The following is a 27062-nucleotide window of genomic DNA, read 5'->3' on the forward strand; positions in this document are numbered from 1 at the left end:
TGGACAGGTGTCTTATACAGATAACGAGTTCCAACAGATGCCATTAATACAGGTAACAGGTGAAGGACAGAAGAGCTTCTTAAAGACGTTACAGGTCTGTGAGAGCCAGAAATCTTGCTTGTTTGTGGGTGACCAAATATTTATTTTCCACCATAATTTACAAATAAATTCTTTAAAAATCCTACAATGTGATTTTCTGGATTTTTTTTTTCTTTTTCTCATTTTGTCTCTCATAGTTGAAGTGTACCTATGTTGAAAATTCCAGACCTCTCTCATCTTCTAAGTAGGAGAACTTGCACAATCTGGGGCTGACTAAATACTTTTTTGCCCTAGTGTGTGTGCATATATATATACGAGGTCTATTAGGTAATAAACCGACCCTTTTATTATTTTTTTTAACTATATGGATTTGAATGACGTGAGATTACACCAATCATGCTTGAACCCTCGTGCGCATGCGTGAGTTTTTTCACGCATGTCGGTGACGTCATTTCCCTGTGGGCAGGCCTTGAGTGAGATGTGGTCCCGCCCTCTCGGCTGAATTCCTTTGTTTCACACGCTGCTTGAGTCGGCGTGTGTTGCTTTATCAAAATTTTTTCTGGACCTGTGAGGAATATCCGAGTGGACACGATTCGAGAAATTAAGCTGGTTTTCGGTGAAAAGTTTAACGGCTGATGAGAGATTATGGGGTGTTTCTGTCGCTGTAAGGACTTCTCGCGGAGCGGGACGTCGTGCAGCGCTTCCAGGCGCCGTCGTCGGCCTGTTTCGACCTGAAAACATTCTAATTTAAGACTTAATTCACCCAGGACGTCGTGAGAGAACAGAGAAGATTCAGAAGAGGCCGGCATGAGGACTTTATGCGGACATTCCACTGTTTAAGGACATTTTGTAATGAAAGACGTGCGCGCAAATTCGCCGAATCGTCACGGAAACGAATCTGTGTGCGCCGCACCAGGAAAAGCACCTCCGTGTTGAAAACCATTTGTAAAATTCAGGCGGCTTTTGGTGGCTTTCAACAAGTGAGTAACTGAAAAAAACTGTTTAACAGCTTGGGCATGTTCCAACTTGCCCGTTAAGGTTTCCAACGGAGGTGTTTTTCCTGTCGCGACCCCCCCCGGTCGGGTCCGGCCCGACATGAGACTCTGCCCGCATGTTCTTTCATTACAAAATGTCCGTTAACAATGGAATGTCCGAATAAACTCCTCATGCCGACTTCTTCTGAAAGTTCTCTGTTCTCTGACGACTTCCTGGGTCAACAGAGCCTGAAATGTTGAAGTTTTCAATTTGAAACGGCGAGACGCTGCCGCCTCGAAGCACAGATCGCCGTCAGGTGCCGTGGACCGTCCTTACAGTGACACTACCAGACCAAAATCTCTCATCAGCCGTTAAAATTTTTACCGAAAACCAGCTGAATTTATCGAATAGTGTCCACTCGGTTGTGCCTTACAGTTTTGAAAAAATTTTGATCAAACAAAGCAGCAGTCTCTGAGCCATTCCTAAACAATGAAAAAAATCGACGAGAGGGTGGGCGACTCCTCACTCAAAGACTGCCCACAGGCGAATGACGTAACCGACAGGCGTGAAAAAACTCTTGCATGCCCACGAGGGTTCAAGCATGTCTGATGTAATCACACGTGATTCAAATCCATATGGTTTTTGAAAAAAATAATAAGGTCGGATACTTTTCTAATAGACCTCGTATATATATAGTGGCTTGCAAAAGTATTCAGCCCCTTGGTATTTCACGTATTTTAATTTGTGTATGCCATTTCAAATACAAAAAGTGTATATAATCAGCCTCTTTGGTATAATACCTGTAAATAATCCGTTTAATTGCCAGTTTTCTTCAGACAAGTCAGGAGATGGATACATGAACATTTCCACGTCACTGAATGTCTTTAACTATATTTACATAAACTATGAAGAAATGCACTCTATGGTAAATCGGTGTGGAGTAGACACTTCTGAAAAACTGGGTGACTGTGCAAGAAGGAGAGGAGTGAGGAAAGCCACCAAGACAACCAGACAAGCCAGAAAAGGTTTAAGGCTTCTGTGGCTGTGATTGGAGAAATTGTGCATCGTGCATGTTTTGCATTTTGTATCTCCAGTTATACAGCTTCATGGTGAAGTGGTATAGAGGAGGATTTTATTAAAAAGAAGACCTGAAAGTTCAGCTATAATTTGCCAGAAGGCACATCTGAGATGCAAGCCTACATTTAATGTTTTGGTGAAAGAAAATCCTACACGTGTCATGACGCGCCTACGTATCAGAAAACTCCACAGTGCAAATCGTTGAAAATCTCCGTGCTTGACATTGTTGGTCTATTGCACAATCACTATCCGCTGCCTCACAATAACTATGCACTGTCACTGCACCTAACCACACCTTTTTTTAAGACCAACATGCCCATGGGCGCACAGATGAGCACGAGTACAGTTGCTGTTTAAACAGCTTGGGAACTGGCCACAGAAATGACAACTACATAGATTTGGAAACTAGCAATGGCCTACAATTGGGCAGCGCAGTCTCATTTGAGGGTAGGTGCTAAAGGGGTACAATATGACACATATGATGTAATTTCTCTACTTTTGGGGACAGAAGCATGGCACTTTCTCTGAGATTTTGGGCAAATTACATGAAAGAAAGTGAAAATACAAAGAAAAAGTGATGATGCGGTGGGAAAGTGGACACGTGTCAAGGCGGTTGTGCAGGAGAGAGAATGTAGCTACTCTGGTTAGCTGTGTAGGCTCACACTTACTGACACATTGTCTCCCATTTGCCTCGTCCTCCCTTCTCCACTGGGAACTGAAAAAAAATAAATGCACTTTTCGTGACTGTTTCTGTCATTGCAGCCGAAAACAAAACAGTACACCATTTTTCCGTGTGAAGTTATGCTGTGTATATATTGAGCAACGGGAGCATCTATTCCCATAAGTGGTCAAATCCCACGATATCACGCAGGGTTCAAACCAGACTGCGCTGCCCTAAACGTTGCTTTGCATCAAATTCAAGATCGATCCTATGACAACATACATGTGCACACCCACACATGCACCCGTAGGAAGCTCCAGTTCCGTTATGAAAAGTGCACCACAGGAAAACACATTTATTACCTTGAGTTTTTCTTTCAGATCATTTCTCAAATTAAATAAGTAGGGTGCAGCCGCAATACTGGCTATAGAGTAAAATGGGTGAAAGATTAATCAGGGAAAACTGTATTACCATGACAGGAATTAATGTGAGAGGAAGTTATGCTGTGATGAATGGATAAATGAAACGTGGACAAAAAAAAGCATAAAAGGTGTAAGCATGGAGAAAAAAAATGCAAAACCAAGTCTACCATGACCACACTAGTCAGCAAATCCCAGTGTGTCCCCAACCTTCCCAGAGGAGTTACTCCTTCTTCATTTATTTACTGCTGTCTGCAGAAGCACAAGCACATAATCAACTGCAGCTCTCCTGTGAGAGGCCGATGCCACTGGCAGGGCCGCACCTAACGATTATGAAATGCATGATCAAATACTCTGCACAACGCACGCACACACACACACACACACACACACACACACACACACACACACACACACACACACACACACACACACACACACACACACACACACACACACAGAGGAGGCACAGCAAAACGAACGCCCCGCTAGTATAGCCCTTAAATTTCAGTCTAACAAATATGCAAACTCAGCCTTCCAGCAAGCCTTCCTCATCGCTCAGATTGGGAATAATGTTTTCCTTTCTGCAATTCTGAGGTGTATCAGCATCATCTGTCAGGGGTGAACTTAATTTTATTTCTTTATTTATTCATTTATTTATTGTGACTTTAAATAAAGAAATGCTGTATACTAAAGCAATTATTTAATTTTGCCTTCTGAGCATTTCTGTATCCAAACATTACTGAAACCAATGATTTATTTAGTGTTTCAATTATTTTAAAACAGGACGCTGTTTTCATAGTGAATCATTTTTGAAGCAGTTGTTTTATTTGTGTCTCAAACATTTGGAAACAATCCCCGTCTGTGTTTCAAGTGTTTTGAAAAAGAATCATTAATTGAAGCAATTGATTCATTCATGTTTCATACATTTGGAGACAATCTGTTATGTGTGTGTGTGTGTGTGTGTGTGTTGTGATCGTGGTCCTGTGTTTTTGTCAGTCTTGTGTTTTGTGTCCTGTTCCCTGTCTGTCATGATGGTGTCTCTTGTCTATTGTCTTCATCTCCGGCCTGTCTTGGTTTATGTTTGTGGCTTGTCCCCCTTGTGGTTCATCCTTGGTCTATGTCCTTGATCTGTCTCTGTCATAATTTTTTCTGTCATCAGTTCTCTGTCTGTGGTTCATCATCATGTTCCCCTACCTCTGTCTGTCATTTGTGTATGTCTTCCAGGTGTGTATTTGGTCTGTACGTTCCCCTGTCCCCCATGTCTTAGTTTTCCTGGCCCTTGAGTTCCAGTATTGTGATATTTATCATGTTTATTTTTCCCCCATTTAGCACATGTATGTTCCTGGCTTTAGTTTTTAGTTATTGTTCAGTTCTTTCTGTAGTAGTATTATTTGAGGATCTCTTTTCAGGTGTTAGTTCTTGTTAGTTTTGCTTCTGTTTCACTCTTACACTTTTTGAGTTCCACGTTGGTTTCTATATGGTTGGTTTCCCGTCAAGGCTGTGTACTGAGCCCCCTCCTGTTCACCCTTTACACGCACGACTGCTCTCCGACCCACCCCACATCACCATCATAAAGTTTGCAGATGATACCACCGTGATTGGGCTCATCTCAGGGGAGGATGAGACTGACTACAGAGACGAGGTAAATCGACTGACAGCGTGGTGTTCAGTTAACAACCTGCTGCTGAACACCACAAAAACAAAAGAAATAATCCTGGACTTCAGGAAGGGCAGAGCTGACCCAGCCCTGCTCTACATCCAAGGGGACTGTGTGGAAAGGGTCAGCTCCATCAGGTTCCTGAGAGTGCAGCTCTCTGACAGCCTCTCCTGGACTGCCAACACCACAGTGGTGGTGAAGAAAGCCCAGCAGCGACTCCACTTCCTGAGGGTGCTCAGGAGGAACAATCTGGAGGAGAAGTTGCTGGTGTTGTTCTACAGAGTCACCATTGAGAGCATCCTGACGTACTGCATCACAGTGTGGTAAGGGGGGGGTGATCAGCAGCAAACAGGAGAGAGCTGCAGAGGGTGATCAAAACTGCCCAGGGGATCACTGGCTGCTCTCTGCCAAGCCTGGAAGACATTGCCAGTTCTCACTACCTCAACAGAGCTGACAGCATCAGCAAAGACACCCCACCCCAGCAACCACCTGTTTGACCTACTACCCTCCGGCCGACAGTATAGGTCAATCAAAACTAGGACAAACAGAGTCATGGATAGCTTTCTCCCCAGAGCGATCACTGCACTGAACAATAACAAATCACTCTAATCCGCATCTTCAAGTTTCTTGTGCAATATCTGTAAACCATGTGCAATCTTCCAGTGCAATACGATTCCACAGTTGTATATAATTCTCATTTTACATTTTGCTTGGTCCACATTTTATTTTTTTTTACCTTATGTATATATTAGTTGTACATATACTCTGAATAATTTACTGTTAAATTTCACTATCTTTTATTTGGCTAAAAATTACTTGCACCACGGAAAGCACCTTTTTGGAGTTGCACTCAAATCTCATAATGCAAATTACAATGTCAATAAAGGTGATTCTGATACGCTGATTCTATATTTTGCACTTGGATTTATTTGCCCTTGAGTTTGGTTTTAGTTTTCATTCACCTTGTGCTCGTTTAGTTTTCACATGAATTTCTTCTTCCTACTTCCCCTGAGTTGATGCACCTGTTACTCATTAGTTAATTTTTGTATTTAAGCCCTCACCTGTCCCTGTTTCAGTTGACTGTAGATTCATTGTGTTTCCTGATATTCTCATTTCCGTGAGTATTTTGTGATGGCCAGTTAGTACCTGTTTTCTGTGTTGATCTGGTTGTTTGTTTCCTTTGTGTGTTACTCTGTTTTTGGACTCTGTTCCATCTGCCCTGTTTTGTCACTGATATTTTGTCACTTTGGGAAGTGTGTGGAATAATAAATCACCTTGGCATTTGCACATACCTCCTGCCTTTTGCTGCCTGTATTTTGTGGTTCAATTTGACAGTGTGAAAAAAAAAACCTGTAACACAATCATCTTAAGTGTGATTAATTCTGTGTTTCAAAAGAGCAAATTATTTTCTGAAGGAGTTGTTTGATTCATGTTTCAAACATGAAATAGTTATCAGTTGGAGTCTGTTTAATTTAGTGTATCAAGCGTTTTGAAATGGCAAATCATTTTCTGCAAGCATTCCTTCGTGTTTCAAACATTTGCAATCAATCATCTACTGTAGTGTTTAATTTAGTGCTTTAAAACAGAAAGCCATTTTTAAAAGCAATCGTTTTATTTTCTGTTTGAATTTCAAAATATTTCACAAAAATAATTAATGAAGCATGTGATTCAGTTAGTGTTTTTCATGTTTTGACAAAAGCTGTCATTGTATGAAGCAGTTATTTTGTTTAAGGTTTTAAGCATTTCAAAACAACGAAATGAACATTGAAACTTTTAATGAAAGCAAATATTTTATCTTGTGTTGCAGGCATTTTGAAAAAGGTGTCTTTTTTCAACTTGCATTGCAGTTATTTTGCAACAATTATTTTCTGAAGCATGTGTTTCATGTGGTGTTTCAAGTACTTTGCAAAAAATTAATCATTTTGTGATGTAATTGATTCATTTTCTTTAAAACACATCACAACAATGAATCAATACCCAAAGCAGCTGGTTCATTTATTGTTTCAAGTGATGGAAACAGTGAATTATTGTATGCAACAATTCCTCTACTGTCTAACATTTCAAACAATTGAATATTTTTGTGATTCCATGCCTTGTAAATACTCCAAAACAAGGAATCATTCCCTGAATCAACTGATTAATTTTGTATTTCAAATCTGAAATGATCCTCCACTATCTGTAACATCTCAAACATGTTAATCATTTTCTGAAACAGCTGATTCGTTAGTTCAAAGATTCAAATGCCTTGTTCCTGCCATCACTGTGTGTAGAATATTGTAGGAGAGGATTAAACTCAACGAAACAGTACGCTTATGAAACAGTACTTGGCCTGAAAGCACACAAAATCCTCATGACTAGTTCCTGGTTATTTTTACTGTAAGGACACAGCAGCATCTTTACTCTAGCTGTTTGCAAGACTTGGGCATTTAAAAAAACACTTTTGTAATTGTGAGAGGGATGCTGCTGTTCTAACCTTGAAGTTTTCAGCTTAGACTCAGACGCTGCACTCTGTCGTGCATAGAAACACTTCAAACACGTACCCTGGAGCTGCCTGCACTGTGTTTCAACACGCGGAGCCTTCCACTGCTCACTGTACTCGTATTATACGCTGCCAATTCAGGAACTTAAAATTCTTATTTTGTGTATCGAACAATTTAGCATGAAAATGATGCACAATACCGGATTAGTGATAATAATCCTAAAAGCTGTTTTAGGATGCATGAGGGGGGCGTATTCAAGAGCAGATTGTGCAAACAGATGAGGTAGTTTGTGCGAATGCCCCTCAGTTCCACTCTTTCAATTCAAAGATAAAAATCAGACAATGTGGAAGTCTTATTAAATTCATTCTGTGTGAATCTGAGGATGAAAGATTGTGCAGCAGCTGACAGCTCTGTAATTAGCAAAAGAAACACGCAGTAACCCAGAGTTATAGTGTAGTGACTTTTATGAAAAGAAGACAGCAGATGTACATCTGGGAATTTCACATATTAACGCTGCAAAAACGGTGGAGCATTTACTTACATACATTACAGAATTTCTTGATCATCACTACAGTGACAGAATTCATTAATAACTGCAAGATTAATTACGTCGTACAAAATCTGCAAAGTATAATGAATTAACCCAATGATATGCACTGTAGTTTAATCATAAATTCTGAGTGTGCATTAAAAATCATACGACTGTGCAATATGGTTTTGCAAAGAATACACACCCACAAGTGTGGTTCACAAGACTGCGTAAATACGTAAGCACATCTCTGGGCAGAAGCTTGTGATTTAAAACAAAAAATGTGTAAGGAATGAAACAGACAACTAAATAAAAAACATATATACGAGGTCTATTAGAAAAGTATCCGACCTTATTTTTTTCAAAAACCATATGGATTTGAAACACGTGTGATTACATCAGACATGCTTGAACCCTCGTGGGCATGCGAGAGTTTTTTTTCACGTCTGTCGGTTACGTCATTCGCCTGTGGGCAGTCTTTGAGTGAGGAATGGCCCACCCTCTCGTCGTTTTTTTTTTTTTTTTTCTTTTCATTGTTTAGGAATGGCTCAGACTGCTGCTTTATTTGATCAAAATTTTTTCAAAACTGTAAGGCACAACTGAGTGGACACCAGTCGATAAATTCAGCTGGTTTTCGGTAAAAATTTTAACGGCTGATGAGAGATTTTGGTCTGGTAGTGTTGCCGTAAGGACGGCCCATGGTGCCTGATGGCGATCTGCGCTTCAAGGCGGCAGCGTCTCGCTGTTTCAAGTTGAAAACTTCCACATTTCAGGCTCTGTTGACCCAGGAAGTCATCAGAGAACAGAGAACTTTCAGAAGAAGTCGGCATGAGGAGTTTATTCGGACATTCCATTGTTAACAGACATTTTGTAATGAAAGAACGTGCGGGCAGATTCGCATGTCGGGCCGGACCCGACCGTGGGGGGTCGCGACAGGAAAAACACCTCTGTTGGAAACCTTAACGGGCAAGTTGGAACATGCCCAAGCTGTTAAACAATTTCTCAGTTACTCACTTGTTGAAAGCCATCAAAAGCTGCCTGAATTTTTCAACACTGTTTTTCCTGTCGCGGCGCACACAGATTCACCGAGTCGTTTCCGTGACGACTCGGCGTGCACGTCTTTCATTAAAAAAAATGTCCTTAAACAGTGGAATGTCCGCATAAAGTACTCATGCCGGCCTCTTCTCAATCTTCTCTGTTCTCTCACGACGTCCTGGGTGAATTAAGCCTTAATTAGAATGTTTTCAGGTCAAAACAGGCCGACGACGGCGCCTGGAAGCGCTGCGCGACGTCCCGCTCCGTGGGAAGTCCTTACAGCAACAGAAACACCCCATAATCTCTCATCAGCCGTTAAACTTTTCACCGAAAACCAGCTTAATTTCTCGAATAGTGTCCACTCGGATATTCCTCACAGGTCCAGAAAAATTTTTGATAAAGCAACGCGCGCCGTCTCGAGCAGCGTGTGAAACAAAGGAATTCAGCCGAGAGGGCGGGACCACATCTCACTCAAGGCCTGCCCACAGGGAAATGACGTCACCGACATGCGTGAAAAAACTCACACATGCGCACGAGGGTTCAAGCATGATTGGTGTAATCGCACGTCATTCAAATCCATATAGTTTTTTTTTTTAAATAAAAAGGTAGGATACTTTTCTGATAGACCTCGTATATATTACAATAGATCAATAATACAGTGGCACAAGTTGTCAGTGAAACAATTTCTCAAATTTTATAGCCCTGTGTGTTTAGTTCCCGTCTGACATTCCCAGGTCAGACGGGAAATCTGGCAAATTCTCTTGATTGAGCGTGACTTCAGAGTACAAACATGGTGGACAAGGAAGATGCAACAGAGATAAGTTTGTGGACTATTTCTAACAGAGAAAAAAATGACACAAAAAGAAAAGGTGCTGTTTAAAGGAGTCAGCGCGACCACCAGACTTTCTGGTGCACCATAACAGCCGTTCTGATTTTGGATTCTGCTCCGTACGTCCATCACCTTGTTTTCTGTTTGGCTACATGTCACATTCAGCAGGCTGTGTGCTTGTTTGTGGTCAGGGGGCACCACACATGCTGCGATACCGGACCAAGACAATCCAACATGTTGAATATCCCTGATTTGTGATCTGAGCGGTCCCGCCGTCCTTCCAAGCAGACTAGAGCACACTGAACACACCACACATGCCAGGAATATTTGATAAGATTATCTTTAGCGTCATTACGATAGTGGTGGTATCCTTAAGATTGTCGGAAGGGGAAGATGGGGTCTGATATCAGCCTAATTATCTTGCCATGTGAACCAGGCATTAAATATGGGAGGAAATTGGATGACCCGGAGGAAACCCACGCAACCACCGGGAGAACATGCAAATGCCACACAGAAAGGCCACAGGTGGGAATCGATCCCATGACCTTCTTGCTGTGATGCAACAGTGCTAACCACTAAGCCACCATGCTGCCCAAGTTATTTGTAAGGGCCTTTCCACTTTTCACATAGTGACAGATATTTATGGACATTTCTGCATAAAGTGAAGACAAAAATTAGCTGGAAATAGTGAGTGATTTTATTTTCCATTGGTAAACAATTGTGTTTATACTGTATATTACACTACTTTTGTGATTCAAAGACTTTGGCAAACCGATTTCTAGCATGAAAACTGTTGTGGTCTTTTCACTGTCCTTGCCTTATGACTTGTCCATATTTTCCTTTATACTGTATTTTAGCCTTTCTTGAGTTTCACTTCAATTTTCTGTGATGGTTCCTTAGTTTTGTTCTCAGTCAGTTTTTGGTTCTCCTTTAGTTTGGTAATTATTTCTGATTTGTTGAAGGCGCTACTCACCACAGGGTTCTTTGTGGTTTGATCTTTTACTCTGTCTCTGTCAGTCCCTGTGTGCTCCTGTCACCTGGTGTTCCTCACAGCTGGTTCTCATCACATTCACCTCACCTGTCGCTTGTTGTCTCATTGCATGTCACTAATTAAGTATGTCAGTGTTTTGCTTTTACTTTGGTTATTCTGGTTTGTTTGGTGGTTCTGTTTGCTCATTTCCCTTTGTCCTGGTGCTGCTGCCAGCTCTCCTCCTTTGTTCCTGATCATTTAGATTGTTCCTCTATTTTAGACTGTCATTGTCAGCTTCAGTAAATAAACTCTGTGCTCTTTATTCCTGCTGGTCTCTGTCTGCGATTTTGGGTTAATCCACCTGAAATTGTAACAGAAAACAGTAAAGGTGTATTTTCAAGAAAGATTTGAAGAACTGACCAAAAATGCATTTCATTTTTTTTTCAGATTTAGAGCCCAAATATATACATACGTATTCTGGAAGCTGAGAAAAATTGGAATTAGGCAAAGTCTGGTAAAATCTAGAAAATACCCCTGGACCCCTGAGGTTCCAGGGGTATATAATGAATTTACAGTCACTGATTTGCCACACTGTGTCTCTCACACATCCACGCATACTCCTCAAGGTCAGTGTGGGATGATGTACGCATGTCTGTGAGAGTTGAGTGTGCATTCTGCTGGTGAAACACACAAATAACTGCACACAGAGTTCACAGCTATCTGTGCGTTCCACCACTATCTGTGCCCACAAGACAACTGTGCCTCAGACTGTGAGCTGTGTGCACACATCTGTATATGTTGCATGTGCATTCTGCTGTGTGCATTACTGTGTGCAGCAATAAAACATGCTATTTGTGTAATGAATTGTCTTTTATATAAATTAGAATGGAATAAAGAGGTGCCTTGCACCTGCATGCAGGAACTTAAGTAGCTGATTTCATTTTGCACGTATGAGCATTATCATGCACGCAATCCTCATTTGCATAGTGCTGTCTACGTTACATTACTGCGTGCTATCAGCTAGGGCTGCAGCTATTGAATATTTTTGGAATCAAGGATTCTGTCAATTATTTTAGCGATTAATCGGATAAAATGTACTTTTGTGTTTTTAAACACTATCAGTAGTGGCAGTGCTCTCCCAGCAATGGCACAATGTCGCATTGCCTTCATGCAGATTTTTAGGTTTAGGGTGTTCTTTCCCTCTCTCTTTTTTCCCGGGTAATTATTTATTTTTTTCATGTTTTGGAGCTTAGCCGAACCATAAGCCCAGGCAGTCTGTGAAATCTTCAGTCTGCAGACGGGACATTTGTTTTTTCCTCTTATTGCACATTTCATTTGTACTTTTTATTACTGTGATTTATTCCATGTTTAGTGTATACATATACATGCTGTACAGAGTGAGTGGAGCTCAAACCAAAGTCAAATTCCTTGTTTTCTGTGGATACTTGGGGATAACTATAGCCTTTGGAAAACGGCTGTGGAGTGCAGCGTTTGCACAAAAGCTGCACTTGTAAATTAACTGTACCGCCTATTGATTTAAAAACTGTTATTAAATCTGAATATAGGCATTTTTCTTTCTTGGAACAGTTAAACATGATTTATTTAAAGCACACATCCTTTCACTTCATCTGCGGAGGTGGAGAACGGCCAGTGGAGAAAACTGTTTTTTTTTTTTTTTTTTTTTTTTTTTAAATATACAAACACACTGCTTCACTTTAAATGAGCAATAAGGCCATTTCAGATGATCAGCACCATGGCTTTATTTTACTTGGTGTGTGGCTTTGTAAACTTGTAGCATCGCCTGCTACATTGATTAACACATCAGTTATGTGCATGCTCTATGGTCTTCTTCTCTGTTTTTTATGGGAGAGTTACATTGCCACATATAGGCCTGGCATATGTACTACAACTTTAAATGAAGCCTCGAGGCAAAGAATTTGCCTCAAACATTTTTTTGTACTCCAATTATTCGAATTACTCGATTAATCATTTCAGCCCTACTATCAACTGCACATTTACCTTTAGTAAAACACTTGCAAAACTACCTCCACACCAACAAGCAAAAGTTTGGATTGCCAACACAATTTAGCCCTCCGTCTCTTGAATCTTAGTATCTCAGGGTCATGGTGAGCAATGGGAGCTTGCTGAAATACGTATGACCTCTTTAATGCTCAATGAGTGTAGAATTCTAACTTCTAGACACTGTGAACAAACTACAAATGGTAACATACTGCATCCAGCCTAAAGGATCTACTTAACCTGCTATGCTCCTCCTGTATTGTTTGTTGTACATCTGTGTTGCGTGCACACCACAATACAATGATTTCTGACTATCCCGATCCAAGCCAAACAACTAAAACCAGGCCAACAAGCACATTTAAGCAATCTAACTGCATCAACGGCTGCGCAACATGCTGGTAAACTCCCACAGAGCAGCAGCGAAGCAGACAGACACAGAATGACAGAGACTTTGACTCATGCTGTTTCCAAGGGAGTTGATATTGTGCCATGTAATTTTTTGTCATCGGGGGTGTTGCTCCAAAGGCAAACCTCATTTTGAATTAACTGAAGGCTTTTCAGGGAACTTTTAGGACAACCTGATAATAATGAATTACAGTAGTCCAGCCTAGAGGAAATAAATGCATGAATTAGTTTTTCAGCATCACTCTGAGACAAGACCTTTCTAATTTTAGCGATATTGCGCAAATGCAAAAAAGCAGTCCTACATATTTGTTTAATATGCGCATTGAAGGACATATCCTGATCAAAAATGACTCCAAGATTTCTCACAGTATTACTAGAGGTCTGTTGTGAAAGTGTAGGAACACGGACCCACAACAGGGGGCGATAAATGAACGGGTAATGGATAAGCCAAACAGTAACAATTTAATGTTGTGAAGTGCACAACGGAATACAGACAAATACAGTTCTTGGTACTACAAAGAATTATATGTTGAGTGAGTGTGTCCTCTGGCTTCATGGATAGATAAACCTGGGTATCATCTGCGTAACAATGAAAATTTAAGCAATGCCGTCTAATAATACTGCCTAAGGGAAGCATGTATAAAGTGAATAAAATTGGTCCTAGCACAGAACCTTGTGGAACTCCATAATTAACCTTAGTCTGTGAAGAAGATTCCCCATTTACATGAACAAATTGTAATCTATTAGATAATATGATTCAAACCACCGCAGTGCCTTTAATACCTATGGCATGCTCTAATCTCTGTAATAAAATTTTATGGTCAACAGTATCAAAAGCAGCACTGAGGTCTAACAGAACAAGCACAGAGATGAGTCCACTGTCTGAGGCCATAAGAAGATCATTTGTAACCTTCACTAATGCTGTTTCTGTACTATGATGAATTCTAAAACCTGACTGAAACTCTTCAAATAGACCATTCCTCTGCAGATGATCAGTTAGCTGTCTTATAACTACCCTTTCAAGAATTTTTGAGAGAAAAGGAAGGTTGGAGATTGGCCTATAATTAGCTAAGATAGCTGGGTCAAGTGATGGCTTTTTAAGTAATGGTTTAATTACTGCCACCTTAAAAGCCTGTGGTACATAGCCAACTAATAAAGATAGATTGATCATATTTAAGATCGAAGCATTAATTAATGGTAGGGCTTCCTTGAGCAGCCTGGTAGGAATGGGGTCTAATAGACATGTTGATGGTTTGGAGGAAGTAACTAATGAAAATAACTCAGACAGAACAATCGGAGAGAAAGAATCTAACCAAATACCAGCATCACTGAAAGCAGCCAAAGATAACGATATGTCTTTGGGATGGTTATGAGTAATTATTTCTCTAATAGTTAAAATTTTATTAGCAAAGAAAGTCATGAAGTCATTACTAGTTAAAGGAATACTCGGCTCAATAGAGCTCTGACTCTTTGTCAGCCTGGCTACAGTGCTGAAAAGAAACCTGGGGTTGTTCTTATTTTCTTCAATTAGTGATGAGTAGTAAGATGTCCTAGCTTTACAGAGGGCTTTTTTTTATAGAGCAACAGACTCTTTTTCCAGGCTAAGTGAAGATCTTCTAAATTAGTGAGACGCCATTTCCTCTCCAACTTACGGGTTATCTCCTTTAAGCTGCGAGTTTGTGAGTTATACCACGGAGTCAGGCACTTCTGATTTAAGGCTCTCTTTTTCAGAGGAGCTATAGCATCCAAAGTTGTCCTCAATGAGGATGTAAAACTACTGACGAGATAATCTATCTCACTCACAGAGTTTAGGTAGCTACTCTGCCCTGTGTTGGTATATGGCTTTGGAGAACATAAAGAAGGAATCATCTCCTTAAACCTAGTTACAGCGCTTTCTGAAAGACTTCTACTGTAATGAAACTTATTCCCCACTGCTGGGTAGTCCATCAGAGTAAATGTTATTAAGAAATGATCAGACAGAAGGGGGTTTTCAGGGAATACTGTTAAGTCTTCAATTTCCATACCATAAGTCAGAAAAAGATCTAAGGTATAATTAAAATGGTGGGTGGACTCATTTACATTTTGAGCAAAGCCAATCGAGTCTAACAATAGATTAAATGCAGTGTTGAGGCTGTCATTCTCAGCATCTGTGTGGATGTTAAAATCGCCCACTATAATTATCTTATCTGAGCTAAGCACTAAGTCAGACAAAAGGTCCGAAAATTCACAGAGAAACTCACAGTAACGACCAGGTGGACAATAGATAACAACAAATAAAACTGATTTTTGGGACTTCCAATTTGGATGGACAAGACTAAGAGCCAAGCTTTCAAATGAATTAAAGCTCTGTCTGGGTTTTTGATTAATTAATAAGCTGGAGTGGAAGATGGCTGCTAATCCTCCCCCTCGGCCCGTGCTACGAGCATTCTGGCAGTTAGTGTGACTCGGGGGTGTTGACTCATTTAAACTAACATATTCATCCTGCTGTAACCAGGTTTCTGTAAGGCATAATAAATCAATATGTTGATCAATTATTATATCATTTACTAACAGGGACTTAGAAGAGAGAGATCTAATGTTTAATAGACCACATTTAACTGTTTTTTTTTTTCTGTGGTGCAGTTGAAGGTGCTATATTTTTTCTTTTTGAATTTTTATGCTTAAATAGATTTTTACTTGTTGATGGTGGTCTGGGAGCAGGCACCGTCTCTACGAGGATGGGGTATTGGGGGGATGGCAGGGGGAGAAAAGCTGCAGAGAGGTGTGTAAGACTACAACTCTGCTTCCTGGTCCCAACCCTGGGTAGTCACGGTTTGGAGGATTTAATAAAATTGGCCAGATTTCTAGAAATGAGAGCTGCTCCATCCAAAGTGGGATGGATGCCATCTCTCCTAACAAGACCAGGTTTTCCCCAGAAGCTTTGCCAATTATCTATGAAGCCCACCTCATTTTCTGGACACCACTCAGATAGCCAGCAATTCAGGGAGAACATGCGGCTAAACATCTCACTCCCGGTCCAATTGGGGAGGGGCCCAGAGAAAACTACAGAGTCCGACATTGTTTTTGCAAAGTTACACACCGATTCAATGTTAATTTTAGTGACCTCCGATTGGCGTAACCGGGTGTCATTACTGCCGATGTGAATTACAATCGTACCGAATTTACGCTTAGCCTTAGCCAGCAGTTTCAAATTTCCTTCAATGTTGACTGCTCTGGCCCCCGGAAGACAATTGACTATGGTTGCTGGTGTCGCTAACTTCACATTTATCAAAACAGAGTCGCCAATAACCAGAGTTTGTTCCTCGGCGGGTGTGTCACCGAGTGGGGAAAAACGGTTAGAGATGTGAATGGGTTGGTAGTGTACACAGGGCTTCTGTTTAGGACTACGCTTCCTCCTCAGTCAGCCTGCTTTCCCGGCTGCTCGGTATCTGCTGGAGGGGAACTAACGGTGGCTAAGTTACCTTGATCCGCACCGACTACAGGGGCCTGGTTAGCTGTAGAATTTTCCACGGTGCGGAGCCCAGTCTCCAATTCGCCCAGCCTGACCTCCAAAGCTATGAATAAGCTACACTTATTACAAGTACCATTACTGCTAAAGGAGGCTGAGGAATAACTAAACATTTCACACCCAGAGCAGAAAAGTGCGGGAGAGACAGGAGAAGCCGCCATGATATATGCATCCAGAAAGTATTCACAGTGCTTTAGCCTTTCCTCATTTTGTTATGTTACAGCCTTATTCCAAAATGGAGTATATATATATATATATATATATATATATATATATATATATATATATATATAAATATACACACACACATTTGTGTGTGTGATGTTGGCATAAAAAGAGCAGAGAATGTCAAGTAGCACAGTGGAGAAAAAATGCTCCACTGGGGGATGTTTAAAAAATAAATATTTAAAAGAAAGAACCCCTGTTGGCCCATTTAAATACACTTTTGGTGTTCCAAGTTTGTTTGTCTCTGTTTCTGCATGACAAACTATGTCACAGAGGTAAGATAACAGTTGTCAAGTGAAGTGATAAGTGGGCCTTATTGATCATACCTGTCTATGCTACAAGACGACTGAGGTGAAAATATTCAGTGTATGAGTGCACCCTGACTGAGCAACACAAATCAATAATTGCACAATTTTCTGTCTTAAAAATGTAGTATCTATCGCATTGGAATAAAAAAAGACGGACTTTTTGACTTGAGTATCATTATAATGTGTCATTTTTTTTCATAGGCTTTGGAAAATCCTGGGTAATTGACACGTACAATACAGTATGTTAACTCAATAAACAAACTCACAAATAACTTATTATTATGAATGTGAATAAACCCAACTTAACATATTTTTCTATATATTTTATATATATTTTCCTATATAACTATTCACTGGAACCTAAGGCTGGTTATACAATTAATTAATATGTATGAGTACAATGGTAAGAATATTTACATGTATTAAAAAATGGACCATTCAGTGAGGTGAAGCAAAGTGTAATATTGGTACCTTCCATCGTTCAGTGAATGAAAATACTCTTTCCATTTCCAAATGGAAAACAATCATTATTTGTTTTATATGACACCTAAATAAATTTGCATCATTTGGTACTTTACTCGGAATTACAGGGGCATTTCTTCTTGGAGAGCTGTCTGTGTCTGCACAACATTTGACTCTGCCCCAGGCTGGCCATGACACACTGCTGAGCAGACCAACAGCCACTGATGAGCTCAGTGGTGTGTTGAAGCACACGTCTGGTTTCTTCAATCCAGCAAAAAACAATGCAATACGTATTTGTCCAATTATTTATCCAACAATGCTTCGACAGGCACTAAAGATGTCCCCGAGAACACAGTGGCTACTCTATCGAGCTTCCTCCTATCAGTGAAACATTTTCATGAAAAGTTAGTGGAGCTGTTTAACATATAGGGAGAAACATGCACGTAAATAGAACTAAAATGCACGGTACATGACCAGTCATACAATAGGACAAATAGTGAATGTCATGTGACATACGCCAATCAAATGACAAGGATCTATGAGGTTGTAAAAGAAAGACTATTCCATCCATTTTCCATACTCACTTAATCCAATTAAGTGGGTATGGGTCATGGCAGGGGGGATGGGGGGGTTGGTGCTGGAGCCTGTCCCAGCAGTCATGGTGCATGAGGCAGGGTACACCTTGGACAGGATGCCAGTCTGTATAAAAACTGTGTATTTATTAATTATTTATTGAAGACTATTCAAGTGGCTGGTTGAATGGATGTTCATCAGTGTCACTAAGTGGAATTCTCTGTTTTCTCTTGCTGTGTTTGCATCTGAGTGACATTCATAAGCTTTATTGATGGCTACAGAAACATTTTATCAGTGTGTGAGGACAGACCGTGTGTTAATGTCTGGAGTGTAGAAAAGGCAAACAGTAATCAGATAATACATAATCCTTTAATTTATTTTTGAAAGCAGATTCAATTTTATGCAAGTGAAAAGGATTGATCCTGAAAGTGGTGTGACTGATATCTGTTGAGCTTGCAAGAAAGAAGCATTTATTGTTATTGATTTATATTTTTTGTGAAAGTTATGATCTGAGTTTCTCTTTCCACTGCCCTGTTTCCTCCTTGTCTGATTTTCTTTTCTATTATCGATATTAATCTAACAGTGTATAGATTTTTTTCAGAAAGTGAGAAAGAACATGGTTGTATTGTTCTTTTGCAGAATATTTGATTGAAAGGAAAAAAAAAAAATCTCACAGCTAAGGTGCAGTTACAATCAACCCAACATTTTAGTCATTGTTTAATGCATGTAAATGTCAAAGTAAATTCATTCTGTTTTTCCATTTTCTTCTGGGGTATCTACATGTTGATTTGGCACGTTTTACACAAGCTGCCCTTTCTGATGTAACTGTACCTTACATTAATGGGCTTGAAGTGGGAACCTTATTAATCTCTCATTAACTTCTGGATCTGTTCCTAAATGTTTCAAATCTGCAGTGACGAAACCATGACTTAAGAAATCTAATCTCTACCCTAGTGTATTGAAAAACTAAAGGCTGATATCAAATCTGTCATTTTGCTCTAAAATTCTGGAAAAAGTGTTGTCACGGCAACTCGTGGACTATTTTACTGAGAATAATCTCTGAGCCATTGCACTCTGGTTTTAGAAAATATCATTCCACAGAAACGGCTCTCACAAAAGTGGTGAATGATCTTCTGCTTGCAATGGATTTGGACACCACTATGATTCTGGTGCTGTTAGATCTCAGTGCTGCATTTGATACCGTGGATCATCATATTCTACTTGATAGGCTGGAGAATCACTTTGGGATTACTGGGAGTGCCCTTGCATGGTTGATGTCATACTTGACCAGTCGTTCTCACTATTTTTTTGTACAATAACACTAACTCTAACCTTAGTGACATGAAATTTGGGGTTCCACAGGGGTCCATCTTAGGCCCCCTGCTTTTCTACCTTTATATAGCACCTCTTGGGCACATATTGCAGCATTTTGGGATTACCTTTCACTGCTATGCTGATGATATTCAGTTATACATGCCCATAACTGCCAGTAATCTCATTCACATAAAATCCTTAGAAGATAGTCTTGCATCAGTGAGAAGTTGGATGTCTAGAAACTTCCTACTTTAAACTCTGACAAGACTGAAATGATGGTTCTTGGTCCATTGAGACATCAGCATCAATTTAACTAGTTTTGTGTGTCATACATCACACTGACAAAGTGAGGAACATCAGGGTAATTTTTGATCCTACATTGTCCTTTAACCTCCACATTAGAAATATTTCGAGGACTGTCTATGGCTGATGCTGAGACCCTGATCCATGCGTTTATCTCTTCTAGATTGGACTACTGCAATGTTCTTTTTTCTGGTTTACCACAGTCCAGGATTAGGGGTCTCCAATTGGTTCAAAATGCTGCATCCAGATTTTTGACACAAAGCAGAAAGTTTGACCACATTATACCCATTTTGGCATCCCTTCACTGGCTTCCTGTCCCAGTGAGATCAGATTAGTCTATAAAATTGTTCACAGACTGGCACCTCCCTCCCCAGCTGACCTAATTAAACCTTACGTACCAGCCCGGGGTTTGCGTTCTCAGGGTGCAGGACTACTTTGTGTCCTTAGAGCTTTCTCTTATCGTGCTCCTGTTCTGTGGAATGATCTCCCTGCGTCAATAAAACAGTCAGATTCTATGGAGACTTTCAAGTCCAGACTTAAGACGCACTTATTTTCCCTTTTGTGTGGCTAGCATACTGGCATAGTATAGTTCTACAGTTTTACTCTTTTAATTCATTTTATTCGGAAACAGAGTGTGCCGCCTCCTCAACTTTACCTAAATTCTGGGTCTTTTAGTGAAGCTTAGGGCTAGTGGCTGGCGATCACCTTAGTAAGTCCCTTCGGCTGCTCCCTTGTTTGCACTTGGGGTTGCCACAGCAAATCCAAGGTGGATCTGCATGTTGAATTGGCACAAGTTTTACACCGGATGCCCTTCCTGACGCAACTCCACATTACATGGAGAAATGTGGCAGGGGAACCCGGAACCTTCTGAACTGAAACCAAGTGCATTAACCACTTGGCCACCACCCCTGCAGCGATCACCTTAGTATTTCCTGTTTTTCTTGTTGTTTAATGCTGGCAAACTATACTGTATTTCTTGTCTTTCTGATGCCTGATTCTGTTTTTTTTTCTCTGTTTAAGGTGCAGCTCCATCCAGAGATGGTTGTGGTCATTTGTGCTGGAAACCCTCCTGTCCTGTGCACCAACAGTATTTCCTGTATATTAGTTTTGTGAATTGTTCTGTAATTTATGTCTGTAGCATGGCCCAAGCAGAGGGTCACCTCTTTGAGTCTGGTCTGCTTGAGGTTTCTTCCTCAGAGGGCGTTTTTCCTTACCTGGGGGTTAGTAAGGTTAGCCCTTACTTGTGTGAAGCGCCTTGAGGCAACTCTGTTGTGATTTGGCACTATATTAATGAAAATAAATTGAAATTGAAAATTGATATTGAAATTTATCATCAATAAAACCTCCAAGAAATTTGGTTTCGGTTACAATTTGTGTCATTCCATAATAAGTTTCTACTTAGGTTCCTGGGCTTATTTCCGAATGTAATACACTTTGTTTTACCAAGATGAAGCAATAATTTGTTTGAATCAAACCATTGTTTGAAATTTAGTACTTCTCTCTCCATCACATCCAAGAGCTGTCCCAAATGATCCCCACTACAAAACAGTTGTATCATTGGCAAACAAAATGCAACTCACAGACTTGGAAACAAAACTTATATCATTAACTTATATCATACAACAGAAACAATAACGGCCCAAGGACTAAACCCTGGGGCACCCCACATGTAATCCTCAAGAATTCAGAATTTATTCCACCAATATGGACACGCTGATACATGTTGCGTAAATAGCTAGCTCTCCAATCAAGGGCCAGTCCTCTAATGCCGTACTTATGTAATTTGTCCAATCATAAAGTGTGGTCCATAGTATCAAATGCTTTCTGCAAATCACAGAAAACCCCTACAGTGTATTGCTTCTTCTGAATTCCATTCGTAACTTGTTCAACAAAATCAATTAAAGCCAGTGAAGTAGTACATGCTAAACTTTCACTTATTTCCAACTCTTCCAATATTGTGAAACATAGAAGTCCACACATTAATCAATGACATGGTTATTGAAGCATCCACGGACAAAACAAGTAATTCCCGTCATTCTGAGCCTTGTGTTTATTGTCTGAGCATGTCTGGTGTCTGCTGCAGGCACATATTTCCCACAATCCCCTGCATGACCAAAATCTAATATGGCGGGTATGCAGTTCCTCTATTCTTCCTCAAGGGCAACTTAAATTCATTCCGTTTATCAGCATTTGCTGCTCTGTGAGATTATGGGCTTGATTTTCACCAACAAAGTTCACAATTCCAGAAATTGCAACATTTGTCAACATTCGCTGCTCTGTGAGATACTAGCCTAATGAAGTCAAAGATGTCTGTAGGCAAACCATTTTTAAAGCTAGCAGCTTGCATTGTTAGCTTTGACTTATCCTGACTACTTCCTACAGCAAATGTGCATAAAAGGCATTGAAAGAGTAAAGCTATAGGGCCTCTCAAATTTCACCAAACCAAGAAAATGTAGTTTCTACCGGAATCAAGCATTATAATGTAGGTTTATTTTGTAACATGATGCAAAATTACAGCTCATTTTAATCAAGAGTACATATTTATCAGGGGGAAATTCCATAGTGAATATTGTCTTTTCATTCATTGCTGCTGTGCAGGAAGCACATGTGTGTATGCATGACATTTTGAGTTTACCTGCGACCTAACGTAGCGTAACATCCATAAGATTTCTTGTAAATATCACTTTCAAATCTAACAAATGCTGGTCATAGCATCTGACCACTTAAATTTCTCCCCATAAGGGGATGAAATTCTAAATCGTTTCCAAACAGCATGAACTGTGATCATATCAGCAATATCATATTATGAATCCCTTATCTAAATGCTAAGGAATCAAATTACAGTGGTGCCAAAGAAATTATTTTAATGACTTAAATCTTAAAACACTCATTGGCATTATACCTTTTAAAATGTCCATTCACTTTGAAAATTGTCATATTGATTGTGATTAACTTCAATTTGAGCAGATGGGATGAGTTCATTCATTAATTTTCCATACCCCCTTATTGCAGTTTAGTGTCACAAGGGACCTTGAGCTTGTCCCAGCGGTAACTAAGTAAGAGACAGGGTACACCCCAGGCAGTATGCCAGTCTATTACAGGGCAGATGGGATGACTTCATCAGTGAAATTACCTGGTGGGGTCAGTGGTTCCAAAGAAAACCTGCACATGCTTGGCCCTTTCTGGAATGTTGTTGGACACCACTGATCTAGAAGCTACAGGTGGGAGCTTGTGACCAGAGGATCGCTGACCTCACTCAGTGCTATTGTAAAGGGACTGAAGCAGATTCTGTGGAGTTTGTAGCTGCTTCCTTTCCCAGCCTAACGTTTGTACTGTCTGAATATTTCAAGGTATGTTGAGCTGTTTATGTATGCTTTTTGTTGTGGGATTTTTAAATTTTATTTTTTTATTTATTTATTTTTTTCAGATTTGTGTGGTTTCTGATCTGTAACTGCTGTCTTGGTAAAATAAATGAATAAAGATAAAATCAGTAAGGTTCCCTGGGCAAAATCCTTAATCCCTAGGGAGCAGTGAGTAGCTGAGTGCCTTGCATGGTAACATGCTGACTTCAATACCTGAATGGGTGAATGTGAAGTGTTATTCTAAAGCACTTTAAACATCTGCATCAGATATAAAAGCTAATGGAAATGGAGTCCATTTGAATTTAGTGAAAGCTTTATTATGTGTGCAGTGTATGCATCGCCCCTCTGATGTTTTTTACTTACCTACAATGGCAACTAGAGGAGACGTTCAGTTTGAGCAGGGACTGAAGCACAAAGACTGCTGGGAAAAAAACCCTCTTCAGTAATTGTATTATTTCTCTGGTGTTTTATGCTCAATGTAAGGTGGGATATACATCTGGAGCTGGTCCCCGGGCACCTAAAGGCGACTTCTGCTCCTAACTGGCAATTAGGATGGGTTAAATGCAGTAAACACATTTCATTGTGCAGGGAACATGTTCCTTTGTGCATATGACAATAAAATTCTTTTGAATCCTTGAATGTATTGTTGCAGAAGAATTAAGTTCGGAGGCCCAGAGGTGCTGATCGTGAGATTGCATAGATTTGGGTGGATGAGAGCCCAGGTAATCACAGGTTACTTACCCACCAATGGCCAGTACCAGTTTCGGTGGACTGAAAAAATGCAGATAAAGTGTTTTGGCAAAGGCCACAGACAGGTCCACATATGGGTAGTCCATGTCCTATCCCACTGATCTACCTATTTTTCTGGCATTGTTAAAAAGCTGGATGCTTTGTTCCATCATCTCTGTCTTGCTTGTTGGACATTTCTTTGTTATGCTTTGATGATTTTGATTTTTTTTTTTTTTTGTTTCTTATTGGTTGTACTGCCAAAGCAGATGATCACCCCTCTGAGTCTGGTCTGCTTGAGCTTTCTTCCTTCAATCAAAAACAGCCTGAGGCAGTTTTTCCTTACCACTGTTGCCTATGTGCTTGCCCTGAGGAGTGGTTAAGGCTTGACCTTAAGCCCCGGTCACACAGCACTGACGAAAGACACCAAAACGAAACAAGAAATGTGGATTTACGTTGACTTTTGGAGACATTGTGTAACCATCGTCCAGCTTCATTCCTGTAGCTGCTGCTTCATCGGCATGTTCAAACTGCTGAAAAATGTGAACGAATACCGACAACTTCAAATCGTCCGTATTCCATTTTGCTTTGTCTTGACAGTTCTTCATCTTTGCGTAGTTCCCATACCATCAACGTTCTATTTAACTGCCATCCAACTTCGTCCAACCTCCCAAGTCCAATGTCTTGCACGAACATTGACGATATCTGAACGGATCAATAACTAAAGCTCTGATGAGCTGAACGTGACTCCTCCACGTGTGGGATGAAAAGCAACGTTCTCATACAGAAACAATGGCGGCAAGAACATTTTCTCATCTACTTTAACTATTTAAGCACGTTGCAGCCGTCTGTGGCTGGAACGGCTGTACACACCCACACTCCAGCCATTTCCAGCCACAGACGGCTGGAATGGTTGTGTGCACATTCGCATGTTTCGTTTTGATTTTGTTTAAACTGTCAAGGTCAGCGTTCGCTTCATTTTTCTTTTGTTAATTTTGGTTTTGTTACATTTCTTTGTGCGCTCTTGATTTGCAGGGTTTTCAGTGATGGGAGAAGTGCAGGCTCATTTGTCCACCTTTTCTCAACGATTTGTGACTCACAGACATGAAAAATCTTCTTCTTCAGCTGCTCCCATTCAGGGTTGCCATAGCAGGTCAACCAAATCCATCTCACCCTGTCCTCTGTATTTCTGTCACACCAACGACCTGTATATCCTCCCTCATCACACCCATAAGTTGGGACATACCTATCTCGGCTTGCAGTGGCTTACCAGTCGAGTGAGTATAAGAGAAATTGTGGAGAGCTGGGCATGTCCCAACTTGTCCTCTGACACTCCAAAACAGGTGTTCTTTGTCTCGCTCCATCAGCGACTCCGTCGTGACGCGCGAAGCCTCCGCGTGGCTTTCCATGACAAAATCTCTTGTTAAAAGTGAAATCTGCCGGAAAATGGCTGATGTCTAGTTCTTGTGATAACCAGAGAAATTGCACACGATGGTCCCGGATCCATACAGCCCTCCATTTAGAAATGAAATGGTCGTTTCTGCCTGTCGATCGCGGCACGCCGTGCACCATTGTGGGCCATCCTTAAAGCAGTAGTAACACTCCTTAATCTCTGTGAAGCCCATAAAAGTTTCACCGAAAGCCATGTGAATTTTCCGAATGGTTTCCAACTGCCTGTCTCTAACAGTTTCTGAAAAAATTCTGATGGAACAAAGCCCAAATCATTCTGCCATTTCCTTGCAATGATAAAAACGACGAGAGGGGTGGACCAGTGCTCACTCAAAGCCTGCCCACAGGCGAATGACGCAACCGACAGGTGTGAAAAAACTCATGCATGCGCACAAAGGTTCAAGCTTGGCTGACGTAAAAACATATGAATCAAATCCATATATTTTTTGCATAAAATAAAAAGGTCAGCTACTTTTCTCACAGACCTCGTAAATGCAAAATTTTTTAACTCATGATTATTCCCTGGTTATATTGTAGCATGAACAAAAATCATTATCAGTTTATCACTGTGGGTGCTGTGCAGTGTGTCAGGCACAACCTAGGGTCCCTTTATTCAGAGATTATGGTCAACTGAGAACATGGCGCCATTTTGGGTCCAACTGTGCTGAGCTATTGAATGAACCTTTTATGTTTTTAACTCATTTAATCACATACAGCAACATGTACAGGTACTATCAAAATAAATATAAAATAGTTAAGATATCCAATTTACATAAATTTACAATTTATGATTTATTTAATTAATCTAAAGCCTGATTTACGCTTCTGTAACTCTGTCATAAAGTTCTCCATAGCTGGATTATGCTTTATTCTGGACTAATTTGACCCTCAACAACTTTTTCTTTCTACAATCATCACCTCCAAATCAAAGGTAAGCTGTACAGTTTCCTCCTTTTCTGACTCTGTGTTGTAAATTTGCAGACTTTTCTGCCAAATGTATATGATTCTGAAATGTAATCAGCGTGCGCACTGCAAAAGCTAGTAAAATTTGAGATAAGAGTGAAAGAAGACAAGTGTCAAATCACAGCCTTTTGCTGTGTCTGATTTAACAGGTGAGGCTGCAGCCCGAGTCTGAGCATGGTTTGAAAAAAATAAACAATCTGGCTTTTTAATCAGGGAAATGACTCCGGGCCCACATACAAAGGGTTTTTAATGGAAATATATTGCAATCAGATGGGATCTGATGTGAGCGAAAAAAATCAGTTTTACAAAATCCCTTATATATGGTGTTTATTACATGGAAAACAATATAAAAACATTGGGACTTTGTCCAGTGACTGCGACTATCCGGTTTATATGATGACGCTTTAGGTGAGTTTTACTATACATGGGACTGAACAATAAATTTACCTCTCAAAACGTTGACGATGAAGTTGCTTCCATCCCACACAGTTGACTTTATTTTCCCAATTTTTTTTTTCTTCCATTCAGATCTGAAGGGAATCTGTACATGGGTGATTCTTTAACTACGGGCACTATTGGCCTTGTAAATGTAATTTCCACCACACCATTGCCTTACAATATAAAGCACCTTGGGGCAACTGTTTGTTGTGATTTGGCGCTATATACATGTGCTCTGATGTCACTGTTTATCTCCATAGAAACTATCCTAACAATCTTTCATACAAACTGTTTAGGGACATTACAGTGTTGTGGTGGAAATTATGGCAATAG

This window comes from Thalassophryne amazonica, chromosome 3 (genome assembly GCF_902500255.1).
Source record: "Thalassophryne amazonica chromosome 3, fThaAma1.1, whole genome shotgun sequence".
Taxonomy (NCBI): domain Eukaryota; kingdom Metazoa; phylum Chordata; class Actinopteri; order Batrachoidiformes; family Batrachoididae; genus Thalassophryne; species Thalassophryne amazonica.